This window comes from Peromyscus leucopus, chromosome X (genome assembly GCF_004664715.2).
Source record: "Peromyscus leucopus breed LL Stock chromosome X, UCI_PerLeu_2.1, whole genome shotgun sequence".
NCBI classification, from domain to species: Eukaryota; Metazoa; Chordata; class Mammalia; order Rodentia; family Cricetidae; genus Peromyscus; species Peromyscus leucopus.
This window is the reverse complement of record NC_051083.1, coordinates 21,312,048-21,330,554: the sequence shown is the minus strand read 5'-3', so window position 1 is coordinate 21,330,554 and position 18,507 is coordinate 21,312,048. Positions and strand designations below refer to the sequence as shown.

The 18,507-nt window shown below is 40.8% G+C and overlaps 1 pseudogene; it reads right to left on the bottom strand.

The window, feature by feature from the left end:
- Window positions 1-13,097, bottom strand: part of LOC114702839 — a 110,690-nt pseudogene extending 97,593 nt beyond the window's left edge.
- Window positions 13,098-18,507: the final 5,410 nt, after the last annotated feature.

Here is an 18,507-nt window from a genome sequence, read left to right as displayed (position 1 = left end):
TGTTGGGGCCAGAGGTTGATAAGGGGGGGTCTTCATAAATTGTTCCCCTCCTTATTTTTAGGTTTTTTTTTTTTTTTGGTTTTTCGAGACAGGGTTTCTCAGTGTAGCTTTGCGCCTTTCCTGGAACTCGCTTTGGAGACAAGGCTGGCCTCGAACTCACAGAGATCCACCTGCCTCTGCCTCCCGAGTGCTGGGATTAAAGGCGTGCTCCACGCTCCTCTCATATATTACACTCTGATTGCAGTTTCCCCTCCCTCCCCTCCTCCAAGTCTACCCCCACCTCCCCTCTCCCTCCATCTCCCCTTAGAAAAGAGCAGGCCTCCCAGGGACATAAACCAAACACAGCATAATGTGCTATAATATCATATACTGTCACATCAAGGCTTGACAACGCAACCCAGTAGGAAGAAAAGGGTCCTACAAGCAGGCAAAAGAGTCAGTGACTGCCTCTGTTCCTACTGTTAGGAGTTCCACAAGAAGATCAAGCTACTCAGCCATAACATGTATGCGCAGGACCTAGGTCAGACCCCTACAGTCTCCCTGATCTCTGCAAGCCCCAGTGAATTGTGGTCGGTTGATTCTGTGGACCATGTTCTTGTGGTATCCCTGTCCCCTCTGGTTCCACTGATACTCCTCCCCTTCCTCTGCAGGGACTCTGCATCTGCTCCCATCAGTTGCTGGATGAAGTCTCCCTTGTCTCTCTGATGACGATTCTCCTAGGCGCTGGTCCCAGAACACTTTACAGGCAGGGCAAACTGTAGGTCGAAGGTTTTGTGGCTGGGTTGGTGTCCCAGTGCCTCCACTTGCCTGGTCACAGAAGATGGCCAGTTCAGGCTCCCCGTCTCCCGTTACAAGGAGTCTTTGCTAGGGCTACTCTTGTAGATTCTATGGAGTTTCCATTGCGCTAGGTTTCTACCTCACTCTTGGAATGCCCCCCAAATATCACTCATTTCTCTCAGTTTCTCCCCCGCCCCAAGTTGATCCCTCTCCTCCTTATTTTGAGACAGGGTCTCACAGAAAGATCCTGGGATCCTCACCCCCAACTCTGCTCCCGCCCAATGCCACCATTATCTTACTCAGTTCTAGGATACCATGTCTGGCTTTCCTGTGAGTGCCTGGGATCCAAACTCCGTCTGCATCCTTGTGCAGCAGTCTTTATCAAGAGTCATTTCCCTAGCTCCCGCTTAGTGTTCTGTAAGAAGATCATAGCATCTTCTAGAGTTCTCTCCATTTTTTTCTTGAGTCTTCTGTAGAATCTTTCCAAATAGTCCATTCACAGCAATACAGGCATTTTCTAGCTTATACCACAAAACTCTTCCAGCTTCTATTTATTAAACAGTTCCAAAACCATGTTCACATTTTAATATACTTTTATAGTAGCACTCTCAACTTTCCAATTCCAATTTTATGTCTTAGTATGTTTGGGCTATACAACAAAGCATAAACTAGTTTATGAGCAAGAGAAATTTATTTCTCATATTGCTGGAATCTGAAATCAAGGCATCAGCATATTTCATATCTGGATTGTCAAATTCTAAGGTGGTATATTTAGTATAGGAGGGGGTCTTGAGAGTGACTAAGCAGAGACCTCATGAATGGGATTAATGCTCTTATAAAACGGGATTAAGCCAGGTGGCGGTGGTGGTGGCGGCGGTGGTGGTGGCGGTGGTGGTGGTGGTGGTGGTGGTGGTGGTGGTGCACACCTTTAATCCCAGTGTTTGGGAGGTAGAGACAGGCAGTTTGAGGCCAGCCTGGTCTACATAGTAAGTTCCAGGACAGCCAGGGCTACGCAGAGAAGCCCTGTACCCAACCAAACCAAACCAAACCAAACCAAAAAAAACAAAAACAAAAAAAAACAAACAAAAAAAACAGAAAACAAAAAACAAAACAAAACAAAAAAACAGGATTAGAAAAACTGAGGTATGTATATATCTCAGGCCCCTCCAAAGGAAATATACACATGTAGTAGAGTGCCTGCTTAGGGTGTGAAAAGTCCTGATTCTGATATCTAGCACTACCTGAAAAAAAAAGAAAAGAAAAAAAAAGAAAGAAAGGAAAATTCATGGGGATAGCTGTGCATACTTGTAATCTCAACAGTCAGAAGACTGAGGCAGGAGGATCACAAGGGTCAACATAAGCTACATAGTGCAACACCAGCTGGATTGGGGTAGAAGAATTCAGATGTTCCTTCCATCATGTGAAAATACAGATAAAAGTTCCCCCCAAGCCAGGAGAGCATTTGGTGGGGATTGATCTGTGGTGGCCATCTGCCAACCCCAGCATCTCTGGGAAATCACTCTGTACATGATTTTTGAAAACAGCTTATGTAATTAAAGATCTAATTTTCTAATATAAAAAAATACAGATAAAAGATGCCATAAGTTCGAGCCTTCATCCCTGTGTTCTAGGGTCTTTGGTTCAGGAAGGTACCCTGCATGCTACCAAAAGAGAAACATTAACACCAAACCAGCCGCAAAACCGCTGATCTGCAATGGTGTCCTGCCTACAAGGTATGATGCTAAGGCAACGAGGGCACAGAGCTTGTGGGATTAACCAACCAATGTCTGATTTGACTCAAGGCCCGCTCCACGAGGTGGAATCCATACCTGACACTGCTTGAGTGACCAAGAACCTGAGACCAGATCGCCCAGGGACCTAGGGTAGAACAAAATACTGCTGGTCTAATAAAAACAAACCTGCAGTGATAAAATGACAATGATATTCTGCTATACTCATAGATTAGTGAGTATTCAGCCATCATCAGAGAAGCTTCTTCCTGCAGCAGATGGGAACAAATACGGAGACCCACAGCCAGACATTACACACAGAGAGAGATCTTGGAACACTCTGCTGTCTGTCTTCATGAAATTCTTCCTCTCAGAGCTCAGGGAACCCCATGGAAGAAGAGGCAGAAAGAGTGTAAGAGCCAGAGAGGATGGAGGACACCAAGAAAACAAGGCCCTCTGCATTAACATGAGCAAAGCTCCTAAGAACTCACAGAGACTGAGGCAGCATGCACGGGGCCTGCACGGGTCTGCACCAGGTCATCTGCTTATAGACTGTGGTTTCCAGCTGAGTGGTTTTAAGGGATTCCTGAGTGTGTAAATGAGTGGGCCTCTAATTCTTGTACCTTCTCTTAGGCTCTTTTCCTTCTGTTGGTTTGTCTTGTCCAACTCTGATGTGTTAGTTTTTGTTTTCTCTTACTATATTTTATTTTATTATTATCCCTTAGAAGCCTGTTTGTTTTCTAATGAGAGACAGAAAGGGAGTGGATCCAGATGGCAGGGGAGGTGGGGAGGAACTGGGATGAGTACAGGGGGGAAACTGTAATCAGGATATATTATATGAGAAAAAAATCTATTTCCAATAAAAGGGAAAAAAGATGTCATGTGTGAACCAGATTTTTTTAAAAAAAATCTAAAAATAACAACCACAATAATGGAGTTCAAGTAGCTCTGTGTATCAGTTTGAGGGACAATTTGAATAGCAGGAAGAAAAATTGTTTCAATAAACTGAAACCTATCAAATCAATCTAATTATGGAAATGTATGATTCCAAGAAGGCCCCATTTCGTTGGTTATAATGGCAAGTTTCTGTTTTGAAAGCTGGTGGATAAATATTTATTCTTCCTTCACCATAACAGAATTCTAGCTAATAAATGAAGGCAGCATTAAAGAACTGGAAAGTACAAATTTTTCAACCTTTAATGTATCTAAAGGAGTGATTATCAAGAGCTGCCGAAACCATCTCAAAAGGGAAGTGTTGTAAAGGGGTTGGGGTAACAACAGAGGAGCCAAGGGATCATAGTTGTTTTCAAGTTTACAGTACACATATTTTCAAGCATAAACAAGAATACAAGCAGTAATAAAAAGCGTCTCTATGTACTCATTAACTTCAATAATTATTAGTTTAAAGCCTAGATTCTGCCACCTCTACCCCACATAGCCTTTCCCATACTTACTTTAAAGGAAACTCTGGACATGTCATCTCATTCACTAATATTTCAGACTATATCTTACTTGTGGCTTGAATGTGAAATGTCACACGTAAGTTCATATGTTTGTACTGTTGGAGGTCCCCAAGTGGTAGTACTGTTTTGCAATGTGACAGCCCATCTAGGTTTCCTGGTGGCTTTGCCCAGCAGGTCTACATAAAGAGGATGATTGGGCCATGGGCCTGAGTGCAGGTGTTTGGAAGGCTCTACACTTGGCTGTATCGAGCAAGGAGGAGGTCTTTTGCTCCTCCCCTTGGCATCGTGATAAAAAGTCCTTTGGAATAAAGTTCTGGGCTGGTGGGTTCCGACCTTGGCCCTCCCGAGGCTATCTTGTGTTTCTGTCTTCCTCTCATCATCTAAGGATCTCCTTCTAGCTAATATTTCTCACTTCTCCCTGGGTTATAAAAGTGGTGGCTAGTCCACCACAGGGTGGAGACTTGCTTGCTAGAGGAAGTGAGTCAGTAGGGATGGGCCTTGAGGTTTTCTAACCTGGTTTCATAGCACTTGCTGTCTACTCTCTGCTTCCTTGGGGCACATACAGAGGACCAGCTGCCCCAGTCTCCTGTCACCACACCTTCCCCACCATGGCAGATTGCATCTCTTAGTGAACTGTAAAACAATGGGGATGGGGAGATGGCTCAGTGGTTAAGAGCACTGGGTGCTCTTCCAGAGGATCAGAGTTCATAAATATATAAAATAGATTTTTATTAAAAACTATATAAATATATGTGCCCATATAGAACATATATAATAAAATATATAATATACTTAATAAAAATAAATATTTATATTTACTATAAATGCTTAATAAATATGTTTATTATATATAATGAAATTAAATATTAAAAAACAGAACCCATAAGCCAAAAGAAATCTTTTCTCCCTTAAGTTGTTTCTTGATAGGTATTTTGTCAGAGCAACAAGAGAAAGACACCTCTCTAAATAAAGATTTTTGAATCTCAACATTACTGGCAGTTTAGGCAGTGTTATTTATTTTTATGAGTGGCTGTCCAGTGAACTGTAAGGTATTTTAGTAGCATTATTGCTACCCACATGCTAGATGCTAATACTAACCTCTGTTCTAATTGAGACAAAGTATATCAAGATATTTCCAAATGTTCTTAGGTGGCAAAAATCTCAAAGGAATGGACTGAGAATGATAGAGCAGGGCACCTGATGTCCTTCTCTACTTCTGTGAATGCACACATGAGCATTCATCACACACACACACACACACACACACACACACACACACACACACACACCACCTTCCCACACATGAAAATATAAATAAAATGTCAAACAAGAAAGCCCAGAACCTGCTTCACTGCTCAATTAAGAGAAAAGGAAGCCGGGCATGGTGGCGCACGCCTTTAATCCCAGCACTCGGGAGGCAGAGCCAGGCGGATCTTTGTGAGTTCGAGGCCAGCCTGGGCTACCAAGTGAGCTCCAGGAAAGGCGCAAAGCTACACAGAGAAACCCTGTCTCGAAAAAACAAAAAAAAAAAAAAAAAAAAAAAAAAAAAAAAAAAAAAAAAAAAAGCAGGAAGTAGATAACCCTGAAAATCTAACAACGAAGCAAAAACACAAAAAAAAAAAGAAAATTTGTAAACAGGAAGAACTTTGATTGCTTGCTGTCTTTAAACCATCTTTTAAGCCAGTGTAACTGATAGACAGTTGGAAGAACACCATCTGACACATGCAGATTCATATAGCAAACTGAATCAGAGCAACAAAACATCATATGATCACACCTATGCAAGATGTGTGTGCAAATGAAAAACCACAATGCATTGTATCAACAGAATAAAACTCATATGATCAGTCGCATGGAAAAGGTATTTGATAAATGTCAACATACTTTAATGATAAAGTCCTTGAATAAACAAGCTACAGAAGGATTTTACCTCAGCAACAACAAAAAAGGTTTTAGCCAACATCAAAGCATTTCCTATTGAATCAATAACAAGATAAGGGTGTCTGCTCTCAGTCGTCTTTTTCAATAGAAGTACTAAAAGTTTAGCTGATTCAAATAGACAAGAGAAAAAAGTAAACAATTAGGAAGAGAGGAAGTCCATTTATTCGCATTAGCTGATGATATGATTTTCTATATAGAAAAGCCTATCGACTCTGAGGTAGGAAAGCATAGGAGGAAGTTTAGCTTGGGATCCCCATTTGATTTGGGATTATGCATACTTCCCCATCTTGTAATAATGCACTTAGCAGCCTAATTTCTTCACTCTGCATGTGCTACACACACACACACACACACACACACACACACACACACACACACACACACACACACTCCTTTCTAGACAATGCACCTAAAAACCTCAGAATCCTCTGGATCTCCTACCTGCATCAAGCTATGTGTACTCCAGTCTTTAAACAATGGCATACATTTCCCTGCACCTGGTAACAATCAGATAAGGACAGTTTCTATTTAAGTGTATTCTCAATGTATCCAAGTATGAAGAATACAAGGGCCAATCTGGCCTGAACTGGTAATGAGTATTAAGCAGTAAGGCAAAATTGTGTTCTATTGCATAACTGGGCATGTAGATGATTAAAATCAGATGCATAATGGGAAGGGACATTCACAGTAGAGAAATGATTATATAACCTTATCTATGTGTCTATCTATGTATCTATGTATCTATCTATGTATTATGTATGTATGTATGTATGTATGTATGTATGTGTGTATCTATCTATCTATCTATCTATCTATCTATCTATCTATCTATCTATCTATCTATCCATCTATCGATCATCTATGTAGAGAACCACCCAAACTATGTCCCTTAGTAAGTAGTCACTCCTTCCTTTAGGCCCCATAAAAAGAGACCCAAGACTGTAGCTTGAGTCCTTGAGTGCTCTCACCCATGTGGCCTACTGTTAATCTTGACAATGCATCCCTCTCTAATATATACTATGGCTTTGTTCTGAAGACAATTATCTCAATTGAAATTCTCTAGGTAAGAAGCTTTTACTCCCAATGCTCAGGAGGCAGAAGGATCTCTGTGAGTTTGAGGCCAGCCTGGTCTACATAGTGAGTTCCAGGACAGCCAGGGCTACATAATAGAGAGACCCTGTCTCAAAAATTTTTTTAAAAAAGGCAAGAATCTGGAAATACCCAGCCCAGACCCCAACCACCATAACTCCACCAAAAGACTATAACTGATAAATTCAACAAAGTGACAAGATACAAAACCAATAAGAAGTTACTTTTCTATACATTTATTAACAAATTCACTATGAAAGAAATGACTAAAAAAAAGAAAATAAAGAAATGACTAAATAACTTCAATTCCATTCACAACAGCTCAAAAAAAAAGCTCTCAAGAATAAATGTATTTTTGATCTTGGCCATTCTGACAGGTGTAAGATGGACTCTCAGAGTCGTTTTGATTTGCATTTCCCTGATGGCTAAGGATGTTGAACATCTAAAGTGTTTCTTGGCCATTTGAGATTCTTCTGTTTCTTGGCCATTTGAGACTTCTCTATTTAGAGCTATACCCCATTATTAATTGGATTATTTGGTTTGTTGATGTCTAGCTTCTTGAGTTCTTTATATATTTTGGAGAGCAGCCCTCTGTCGGATGTGGGGTTGGTGAAGATCTTTTCCCATTCTGTAGGCTGCTGTTTTGTCTTATTGACAGTTTTTGGGACCCATACGGCCTAGTTTTGGACCAGTATATGAGTGCTTGTCCAGCGGGTCTCCAGATGAGGCAAAAGCTGTCTCACTCAGCAAGGACCAGTGAACTTCGGGACAGCCCAGAATACTGCTGGGACTGCTCGGCCTGCACACTCTCTGCTCTCTTGTAATACTGATGATTCTCTTGGTGGTTTTAGTGTCATGCTGTCAATCATGCATGGGACAGATGTGATCATTCCTGGAAACCCTGTTTTTTTCTCAAATATCTCCCCCTAAAATTCCTTGGGAGCTGATGCTTCTCAGGTTTCTTGTCTGGGGAGGCCAGCTGTCACTTCAGACTCCAGTAGCAATCCTGATTCAGTGCTGACAGGATCGGAGGCAGATTCCCCTATTTCTGTAAATATGTTTTGAATGGGATTGTTGTTCTTGAAAATGTGTGCCTATGTCAATCATCTTTTAGTTTTGTAAAGACAGGATGTACCTGGCTCGGTATTTGGCCAAGCTAGCAAGATGATAAGTGTAGTTTTTGGTTTAAAGTTGTTTTGATCTAAAAGTTAGGAAAAACATATTTGACATATTTGTTTTTGCAGAGGTTAATGTTGGAGGATGGGGAAAACTCGTTTGTTATTGTGGGAAAACATGCTTGTTTTTGATGTATAAATAAAGACGACTGGAGCTATTCCAGGCCCACCACTTGTGTGAAACTCACCTGGTGGTTGGACACTTCATTTCTTCATACCCACGCCCCTTCCCCATCAGGACCTGAACCCAGGCTGTGGCTGGACTGTGGTAGATCAGCATCCTTTGCCTTACAGAAACTTTTCAATTTCATGAGGTCCCATTTATTAATTGTCGATCTTCGTGCCTGTGCTATAGGTGTTCTGTTCAGGAAAATTGTCTCCTGTGCCAATGCGTTGGAGTCAAGGACACCACAAGAAAACCCACAGAATCAACTAACCTGGGCTCATAGGAGTTCACAGAGACTGAACTGACAACCAGGGAGCCTGCATGGGACTGACATAGGCCTTTTACATATATGTGACAGTTATGTAGCTTCGTTTTCTTGGGTTACTCCTAACAGTGGGAGCAGGGCTGTCTCTGACTCTTTTGGTAGGATTTGGGACCCTTTTCCTTATATTGGGTTGCCTTGCCCTGTCTTAACACAAGGGGAGGTACTTAGTCTCACTGCAATTTGATATGCCATGTTTGGTTGATCTCCATGTGAGACTTGCCCTTTTTGAAGAGAAAATGAGGAGGAGTGGAATGGGGGAGTGGGGGTGGGGGTGGGGCAGGGACTGGGAGAAGAGGAGGGAGGGGAAATTGAGGCCAGAACATAAAATAAATATATAAATGAATTAATGAAAAAAGAATAAATGTAGTTAAGAAGTGAGAGACATAAGCAGTGAACATGGCAAACACAGGTGAAACTAAAGAAGACATAGAAAATGGAAAGGTTGGTCATGATCATGAATTTTTAGGAGTTCAATAAAATCCCATAAAAATATCAATAACCATCTTCACCAAAATAGAAAAAGGAATCTTGAAATCCATATGGAAATACAAAACAAATCCTGAATAGCCCAAGCCATCTTGAACAAAAGGTAGAACTCTAAATAGTACATCATACTTGGTGTGAAGAAATACTACAAAGTCACAATGACTAAAACATCATGGTATTGGCATACACATAGAACAAGTAAACAGATCCTAGCAATAAAGCCACACATCCATAATCAATCTTGTGCAGATAACCAAGCATGGCTGCAGGGAGTTGGTGAGTTTAATGGCTATGCCATGTCCAGAGGATAGCTTTTCAATGCACATCTCCTTGATCTTGCTCTTATATTCTTTCTGCTCTCTCTTCTGTCCTGTTGCCTGAGCCTTGGAGCCCTTTCAGGATTTTTATAGCAAATCAGTAAATCAGTTTGAAGACAATTGCTTTATCATCAATGTTACTGTTCATTTGTACTACATCTTTTAAAAATATTTTTATGTGTATGGGTATTTTAGCTGCATGCATGTGCATCACAAGCATGCCTGGTGCCTGCAGAGGCCAGAAAACGGTGTACAATCCCCTAGAACTTACAGCTGGTTGTGAGTCTTCTGGAAGAACAACAAATGCTCTTTACTGCTGAGTCCTCTCTCCAGCCCCAGGACTATGTCTTTTGAGATTGACCTGTTCTTTTCACCAGTCCATTTATTGACTGGGTTGTTTGATTTCTTGTTATTTACGTTGTTTCTTAGTTCTTTGTATAATCTATGTACTAATCCCCTGTCAGATATTTCTCTTCCATTCTGTAGGCCCTCTTCACTCAATTAATTACTTCCTTTGCTATACAGAAACATTGTAATGTCATCAATCTCCTTTTTCAGTTTCATAGTATTATTTCCATATGAGCAACCAGGATACTTCTGAGGGATTTCTTACCTTTGCATATATCTACTGTATTCCATACTTCTTCCTTTAATAGTCTAAGAGTTTCAGGTCTTACATTAATATATCTGACCCATTTTGTGTTGATTTTTGTTCAGGATGAAAGCTAGGGACCTAGTTTTATGTTTCTATTTGTGGCTATCCAATTATCCCAGCACCATTTGTTGGAAGCTGTCTTTTTTCCAATGTGTATTCTTCCTATCTTTATGAAAAATCAGATGGCTGTGGCCATGCAGGCTTATATTTGGGTCCTCTATTCTATTCCACTGATCTCCGTGCCTATTTTGTGGCAGTTCCATTCTGTTTTGTTATTGCGCTTCTGTGGTACAAACTGGAATCACATCTGGTAATTCTCCACCATTGTGCTTTTTGATCAGGACTACTTTGGCTATCTGGAGTCTTTTGTGATACCATGTGAATTGTAAGGTTGTTTTTTTATTCTATTTCTGCAAAGAACAACAACGTGAGAATTTTGATTGGGATTGCATTGAATCTGTAGATTGCTTTTGGTAGCCTAGCTGTTTTCACAGTATTAATTTTGCCAGTTCATGAGTGTGGGAAGCCTTTTCATCCTCTGGAGTCTTCTTCAATTTCTTTCTCCAGTGTTAAAGTTTTCTTTGTGGAAGTTTTTTTTTTCTTCGCTCAGGTTTATTCCCTTTTGAGGCAATGGTGGATGAGACTGTTTTCTTGATAGTTTGTTCTCAGCCTGCTTGTTACTAATATATAGGTAGCCTACTGATTTTTGTATATGTTGATTTTGTATCCTGCCACTTTGCCGAGAGTGTTTATCAATTCTAAAAGTTTTCTTTTTAGTGTCTCTTACATACAGAATTGTATCATTTGCAAACAAGGATACATTGATTTCTTCCCTTCCTATTTTGTATTCCTTTTATTTCTTCTACTATCTTATTGCTCCAGCTCAAGCTTCAAGCCCATTGAATAAGAGTGGAGAAGGTAGCCATCATTGTCTTGTTCCTGGTTTTAGTGAAAATGCTTTGCGATTTTATTATATACCTGTTATTACTCTCAAATGCATCTTCTACTTCTAGTTTCTTCTGTGCTTTTTAAAAAATCATAAATGGATGTTGGACTTTGTAAAAAAATTTAAAAATTTATTGATTGGTATATGTTAAACCATTCTTGTGTCTCTGGAACGAAGTAAACTTGATCATTATGAATGACTTTGTTGATGTATTCTTGGATTCTGTTTGCAAGTATCTTACTGAGAATTTTTTCCATCTGTGGTCATCAGGAGATTGTCCTATAATTTTCATCCCTTGTTGACTTCATTGAGAGTTTGGTAGCGTTTCTTCTCTATTTTCTGAAATAGTTTAGGAAGCATTAGGGTGAGTTCCTTAAAGGCCTGGATCTGGAATTTTCTTAGTTTAGAGATGAACTGGGTTTTTGTTACTGCAGAATTCGGTTCTCTCCTTCCTGGAGATCTCACTCAGGTTGTCAGGCTTGAGGGCACCTGTCTTTACTTGGTGAACCGTCTCGATGGCCCACTTCCTGAATTTAGATAGTCATCTTTTCATAGATTTACGACATCTTATGCTATGGTTTTATTGAGCATATTACTTATGCCATTAGCCTGAAATTCTTGTCTGTCTTCTATCCTCATGATCAACAAATTTTATGTTTTAATGGGATCCTGTAGATATTATATGTTGTATTCAAATTGTTCTTGTTTTACCTTTGTCTGTGTCTGAATCTATCTTGTTTTCCATCCCTAAAAGTCTATAATCCAGTTAATATTGGTGAGACTTTCTACTGAGTCTTTTTATTTGGACTAACGAGCTTTTCATTTCTCAAATTTCAGTTTGTTGGGTTTCTTTTCTCCGTGTTTCTATTGAATTCTTTCTGTTGAATTCCTTTTTTGTACCCATTATTGAGTTTCTTATTTCACCCAACTCTTTCTTTATTTTCTATTTGATTCATTTAGGAGATTATTTGTGTCCTCTTTGACTTTGATAAGATTTCTTTTAATTATTCTTTAGAATTTTTGGAGATTTCATCTAGCTCACTTTCATTGAATTCATGACTGTGGAACTGATCTTTTTCAGAGCGGTTACACTGCCTTGATTTTTTATGGTTTTCTGTATTGGGACTGTGTGTCTGGGAGTGTGTCATTGTTTGGAATTTGTGTCATTGTATTAGCCCAGTTAAAGATTTTGCAATGTTTCGGGCAGTGGTGGTACACACCTTTAATCCCAACACCTGGAATGCAGAGGCAGGAGAATCTCTGTGAGTTACAGGACAGCCAGGACTGTTACACAGAGAAACCCTGTCTCGAAAAACCAAAACCGAGCCGGGCAGTGGTGGCGCACGCCTTTAATCCCAGCACTCGGGAGGCAGAGGCAGGTGGATCTCCGTGAGTTCGAGGAAAGGCACAAAGCTACACAGAGAAACCCTGTCTCGAAAAACAAAAAACAAACAAACAAAAAAAAGAAAGAAAGGAAAAGAAAAAAGAAAGAAAGAAAAGAAAAACCAAAACCAAACAAATAAACAGAAAGAAAAAAAAAAGAATTTGCAATGTTCCAGTAGGACTGGACTGCAGTGAGTTTGATATGCATAGTTTAAATACCCAGGGCACTGCGTGCAATCTTTCTACTTTACTCGGAGAGTTGAGAAGACTATTAGTTGAAGAGGCAATCACAATACTGTGTAAATATTGAAATAGCTGGTAAAAAGTTATCTCTTTAACTTCAATAACTATTTGGGGATAAAGTATGTTGATAAAATTCTTTCATTGGGGGAGACATAAACAACATCTACCCCTTCTCCTAAGGTCCCAACAAGAAACTGAGGCCCGATTCCACCGAAGTTCACTAGGGAACCAGTGAGTTTATCTGGCTTCCTCCCAGAGCAGAGGTGAGCGTGAGCGGGAGACTTACAGAGGTGCGGGTGCTCCTTCCGGCAAACGGGCTGCACCTGGAAAATCTTTCCCCAGCGGGTGTGAAGGCTTCTTCTCACATCGGAGCCGCCGCTGCAGTCTTCCCAAGCCTGCATGGAGACTCACCCTCCCCCAGGCCACATGCGATTCAATTAAGGCAGAGGTGCTTACAACAGGTGGTAGGGAGAGAGCAGTGGGGTGCTCGGGTGATCAGGTTTACACCCCGGGGGTGTAAACAGTCAACAAACCCATGGACAAGGGGCCGCAGCTGAATGCCCCAAGATAGAATGTCCTCTGCTCTGAGGACGGTCACTCCAGCAAGCAATAAGGATGTTTTTTTGTTTTTTGTTTTTGTTTTTTTTTTTTTTTTTTTTTTTTTTTTTTTTTTGAGACAGGGTTTCTCTGTGTAGCTCTGTGCCTTTCCTGGATCTTGCTCTGTAGCCCAGGATGTCCTGAAACTCACAGAGATCCGCCTGCCTCTGCCTCCCGAGTGCTGGGATTAAAGGCCTGCGCCACCACCGGCCGGGAAGCAATAAGGATGTTATAGCGTGCAGTCAAGTATTAGTTAGAAAGGTTAGAGGAGAAAAGAGGTAGACTGAGTACAGGCCGGAAGGCTAGGGACTAGCAGCGTTAGGTGAACTGAGGGAAGAATTGAGGAAGGAAAAGGAGCTGGAAAAGAGAAGCTGGGATAACTTTCACAGAGTTGAAAGGTTGTTAAGTATATGGAAGTACAAGGGGGGGGGGAGGAGAAGAAATGAAGTAGGCGGAAGAGAAAAGGTAAATGGGCTGTAGAGAAGAATAATCGGGAGTACACAGTGGAGTGAGTGCAGAATAGTCATCAAACCTAACGGAATAATGATAAACATAAGTTAAGAATTCAACAGTAAACAAAATAATAGCAAAAGATGACAATGTAAAAGGAAAGTATAATGCATGAAAATATTATCTCATCAGCCAGCATTTCTTGGTGGGATGGGTTTTTAATTCCTTTCCCCTCCTGTGATGTTTCATGGAGCAAACCACTGATAGGAAAGGTGCTTTTCTTTTCTTTTTTTCTTTCTTTCTTTTTCCAAAAATGGGGTTTCTCTGTGTAGCCCTGGTTGTCCTGGAACTCGCTCTTTAGACCAGGCTGGCCTCGAACTCACAGAGATCCGCTTGGCTTTGCCTCCGGAGTGCTGGGATTAAAGGCGTGCACCACCACCACTGCCGGGCCAGAGGTGCATTTTTAATATTCCAGTTTAAACCTACAGAGCCAGATTTGGGATATACAGTTGCTGTGATGGAGTTTAAACAAATTACTTTTTCTGGTTGAATGTTGAGTGCAACTTCTCTGAGTTCTGTGTTCTTGGTGTGTTGTCACACACCAAGGCAATGACAGAACCCTCCAGGGTGCCCTTCAGTTTCCAGGAGCATGGCCTCCACTGACGTCTGCTGGCGGTGCATGTAAGCCTCAGTTCTGCGTCTTCTATTTCCATGGCTGTCCCAGTGACAAAGCAGAGAAGGAGGCTGTGAGGCATTGCTGGGGGTTGCTGCTGACCTCAGCCAGAGCGAGCGCCGCATGCCGGAGCTGAATCTCTGCTTCCCTGTGTTCCGCCCTCCGTCACTGCAGCAATTGCAGGGACAGTGGGTTGTGTGTGTCTGTGGCCAAATTTCCTGGCTATTCCCACGACTTTGGCCCAACCCATATACTACAGCTAGGCATCAGTTTGTGGCGACTCCCTTTTGCTTCTCCGTAGAGATTTCAGCTGCACATTTATTTACAGATATTGTCTGTTGTTAGAATAGGAATTATTGTGTATTATCGTGACTTTTTTCTTTGATTGAGTAACAAATGAGTTTTCTAATCTGCCATCTTACTCAGAAGCCTCAATACATTGTGTTTATAAGCATTCTTTTTATGCCATCATGATTGAATTTTCTAAGTTACATTTAGAATTATTCATTAGTGCATAGAAATGAGTTGAACTTGGTATTTGTACTGTGGCTTGTTATACTTAGGTTTTTTTTTTTTGTTTCTATGGCTTCTTAGACACACATGATAACATTGTTTGCAAATTAAGACACTTCTCTTTTCAATTTGGATGCCTTTTGTGCCTAGTTGTAAAGATTAGAACTTCCAGTATAGTATTGACTAGGACTGGTGAAATCTGGCAACCTTGAATTGTGATCCATTAAAAGAGAAAATTATTCAATCAACAATGTATCATTAATACATTGTTGGCTGGTATGTTTAAGATGCTCACTATAAGAATTTGGTAGGGGGTTGGGGATTTAGCTCAGTGGTAGTGTTGGACCCCAAAGTTTAAGGTCTCAAGTGGGCGCCCCAAGAACCCAGACTCCAGTCCAGTTGATGCAAAAGCACGAGGATTTATTAAGCTTCTGTACAGAAGGGCAAACTCTTGTCCTGAGAGCAAGGGCCGCATCTTACTGCAGCCCCATGGGAGCTTTTAAAGGAAAACCCCACAAAAGCCATAAGATTACAATTCCCATACAGTTTCGTTTCACAAGATCATGGTCTGGTTACAGAGTGATCACAGGGGGTGCAGTTATGTCAACAGGTACATTCTTGCTGAAACCTCAAGGGGGGATATCAGGGCGGGAGTGGAGTTTACACAAAGGTCACAGTGGTCCTTCTTGGAACACCTGCAACTATCCCAGTCACAGTTGAGCACATCTCTTAACAGAAATCTCTTTACATTGTTATATGGTTGCAGGGGAGATTGAACAATGGCTAAGTCAGGTTGCCCTTGGAACTAGATTTTTAGTTTTCTCGTTTCCTGGTGCTTGAAGTTTCTCTTTTCCTGAGGCTTGGGGGTGTAAGCCTGAAGGGCTAGGGTCTTTCAGTAGAGTGCTTGCCTAGCAAGCACAAGGCCCTGGGTTCGGTCCTCAGCTCCAGAAAATTAAAAAAACAAGAAAGAATTTGGTAGTTCCTTCTGTGTTCAGTTGGATGGGATTTTTTAATATGGATGGATTTTGGATTATGTCAAATGCCTCTTACTCATCAACTGAGATTAACTGGAGTTTTTTGTCTTTTATTCTGTTTAAATGATATATTAAATTAGTTGTTTTTCATATATTAAACCAACTTTGCATCCATGGGATAAATTCTTAATAGTCCTGACATATAATCTTTTCCCCCTCTTGTGGGGCGTTTACCCACCACAGCTCCCCAGAGTTTTCTTGAGTGTGAGCAGCAGGAAATATTAGATAGAAGGATTTATTGCGGAGAATATCGCGGAGATATTGGACCTGCTGGGTAAAGCCACGAGGAACCCGAGAACAGGCTCCCACACCCTCTGGATTAGGTTTTCTAATATTCTATTGAGAAATTATCTTCTATACTAATGGGAGATATACCCCTAACATTTTATTCTCTTGTGATGTTTTATCAAAGTTTCTACGTAGTGTGTTGCATGAATCTTAGAAGGTCTTATTAATAAAATCAAACCTGAGGCCAGTTATTGGGGTGAATGCTGGAAGATCAGAGAAGCAGAACAAGCTACAGCTAGCTTCCTCACCTCGACAATTCCTCAGCTGATCCTGTTTCCTCAGACTGGAATACTCTGAGTCCTCATCCAGAATGGGTCTCAGCTGAACTGTGCTGCTCAAAGCCTAGAAGCTTAACCAGCCAAATGCTTCTAGTTTCTGGTCCTCACACCTTATATACCTTTCTGCTTTCCACCACCACTCCCTGGGATTAAAGGCTTCCTTTCTGGGATTAAAGGCGTGAGTCACCATGCTTGGCTGTATCCTTGAACACATGGATTTCCGCCTCTGGAATGCTAGGATTAAAGGCATGTGCTACCACTGCCTATCCTTTATGTTTAATATTGTGGCTGTTCTGTCTCTGACCCCAGATAAGTTTATTAGCATGCACAATATTTTGGGGAACACAATACCACCACAGTAGTGTTGACTTTGTAGAAAGAGTTAGGATGTGTCCATCTCTATTTTCTGTAAGGGTTTGTAAAAATGTGATGTTATCCCATGGCTACATGCACAAGATGAAGCCATTCAACAGCCCAGCATGGATTGGGAGAGGAGCTCACAAGTCCCCACCTCTAGCTAAGGAGTCATTGACAGCTTATGGTTGCTGGGGAAGGGAGAGCCATTTTAATTTGGGGGGTGGCCACTGATAGGGTTCCCATCACTCAGTGGATGGTCCCACACCCATGTACATATGGAAAGCACTAATTTAACACATTGGGTAACATAAAGAAGATCCAAAGTTAGAAGGGGTATGTGTCCGGGGAGTTGGAGGCGGATATGATCAAATTCTCAAATAATACAATTTTAAATATTATATATTTTTTTGAGATACCACCTCACTTCAGTCTGTTATCAAGAAATCTGACAACAGGCGGTGGTGGCGCATGCCTTTAGTCTCAGGAGACAGAGGCAGGAGGGTCTCTGTGAGTTCAAGGCCAGCCTGGGCTACAGAGTGAGTTCCAGGAAAGGCACAGAACTATACAGAGAAACCCTGTCTTGAAAAAACAAAAACAAAAAAAAGAAAGAAAAGAAAAAAGAAATATGACATCTTGGCGTCTGCTCCTACTGCTCTGCTTCTGCCACCATGACTGACTGTATCCCCTGTGGACCAGCCAGCCAGATTGAACCCTCCCTTCCTTCAGTGGCTTTTGTCAGTGTTTTCTATTACAGCAGCAGGAAAAAAAAAAAAAACAACTAATGTAACATGGAAAGTGTAACACTAAGATGTGACCCAAATTCAGAAAGAAAAACCCCCACGTTCCCCCTCATGTGGATCCATGTATAAATGCAAACAGGTGTTAGGTGTGGGTAAAGTTGGAAACTTTAGAAAGGAGATCAGTACTGCATAATGAGGAAAGATGAGCTGTGGACCAAAGGACACACGAGTCATCAAAGAGGATTTGAAGCTAATTCTTTTCTAGTTTCAACTCTATAGTTTTTTCCCCATGGTGGATATGTGAATTAAATTTTCTGTGCATTGATGTAGCAGAAACCATTTTGCATCCCCAAAGAATTCAACATAGGTTATTCCTCTGAGACAATGATTGTAAAAGATGGCCTTTCTTTTTAATTCTGTTGACCATTAGTGCAACAGAAATAAGCCGTTATTAGACACTGAATATATTTGTTACATGGGCACATTTAGAAAATGTGGTTTTTTAAAAAATATTTCTTCTTATAAGAGAGGTTTTTATTTTCATTTTCCATTTGTTTATTTTATTTTATTTTTGGCTTTTGGTTTTGTTTTGTTTCCAGACAGGCTTTCTCTGTGGAACCGCCTGGCCCAATATTTTAATATGTTGTAAATTTTGGAAAATGTTCCATATGCCGGTGAGAAGAAAGTATGTGCTTAAGTGTTTGGGTGGAATGTTCTGTAGCTACGTTAAGTTCATTTGATTTATGATATCATTTCATTCCAGAATATCTCTGTTCAGTTTTGTTTGCATGACCTGTCTGTTGGTGAGACTGGAGTCCTGAAGTCATCCGGTTTTTGAGGTCAGTCATGATTTTAGATCTATTAATTATGTTTCTTTTATG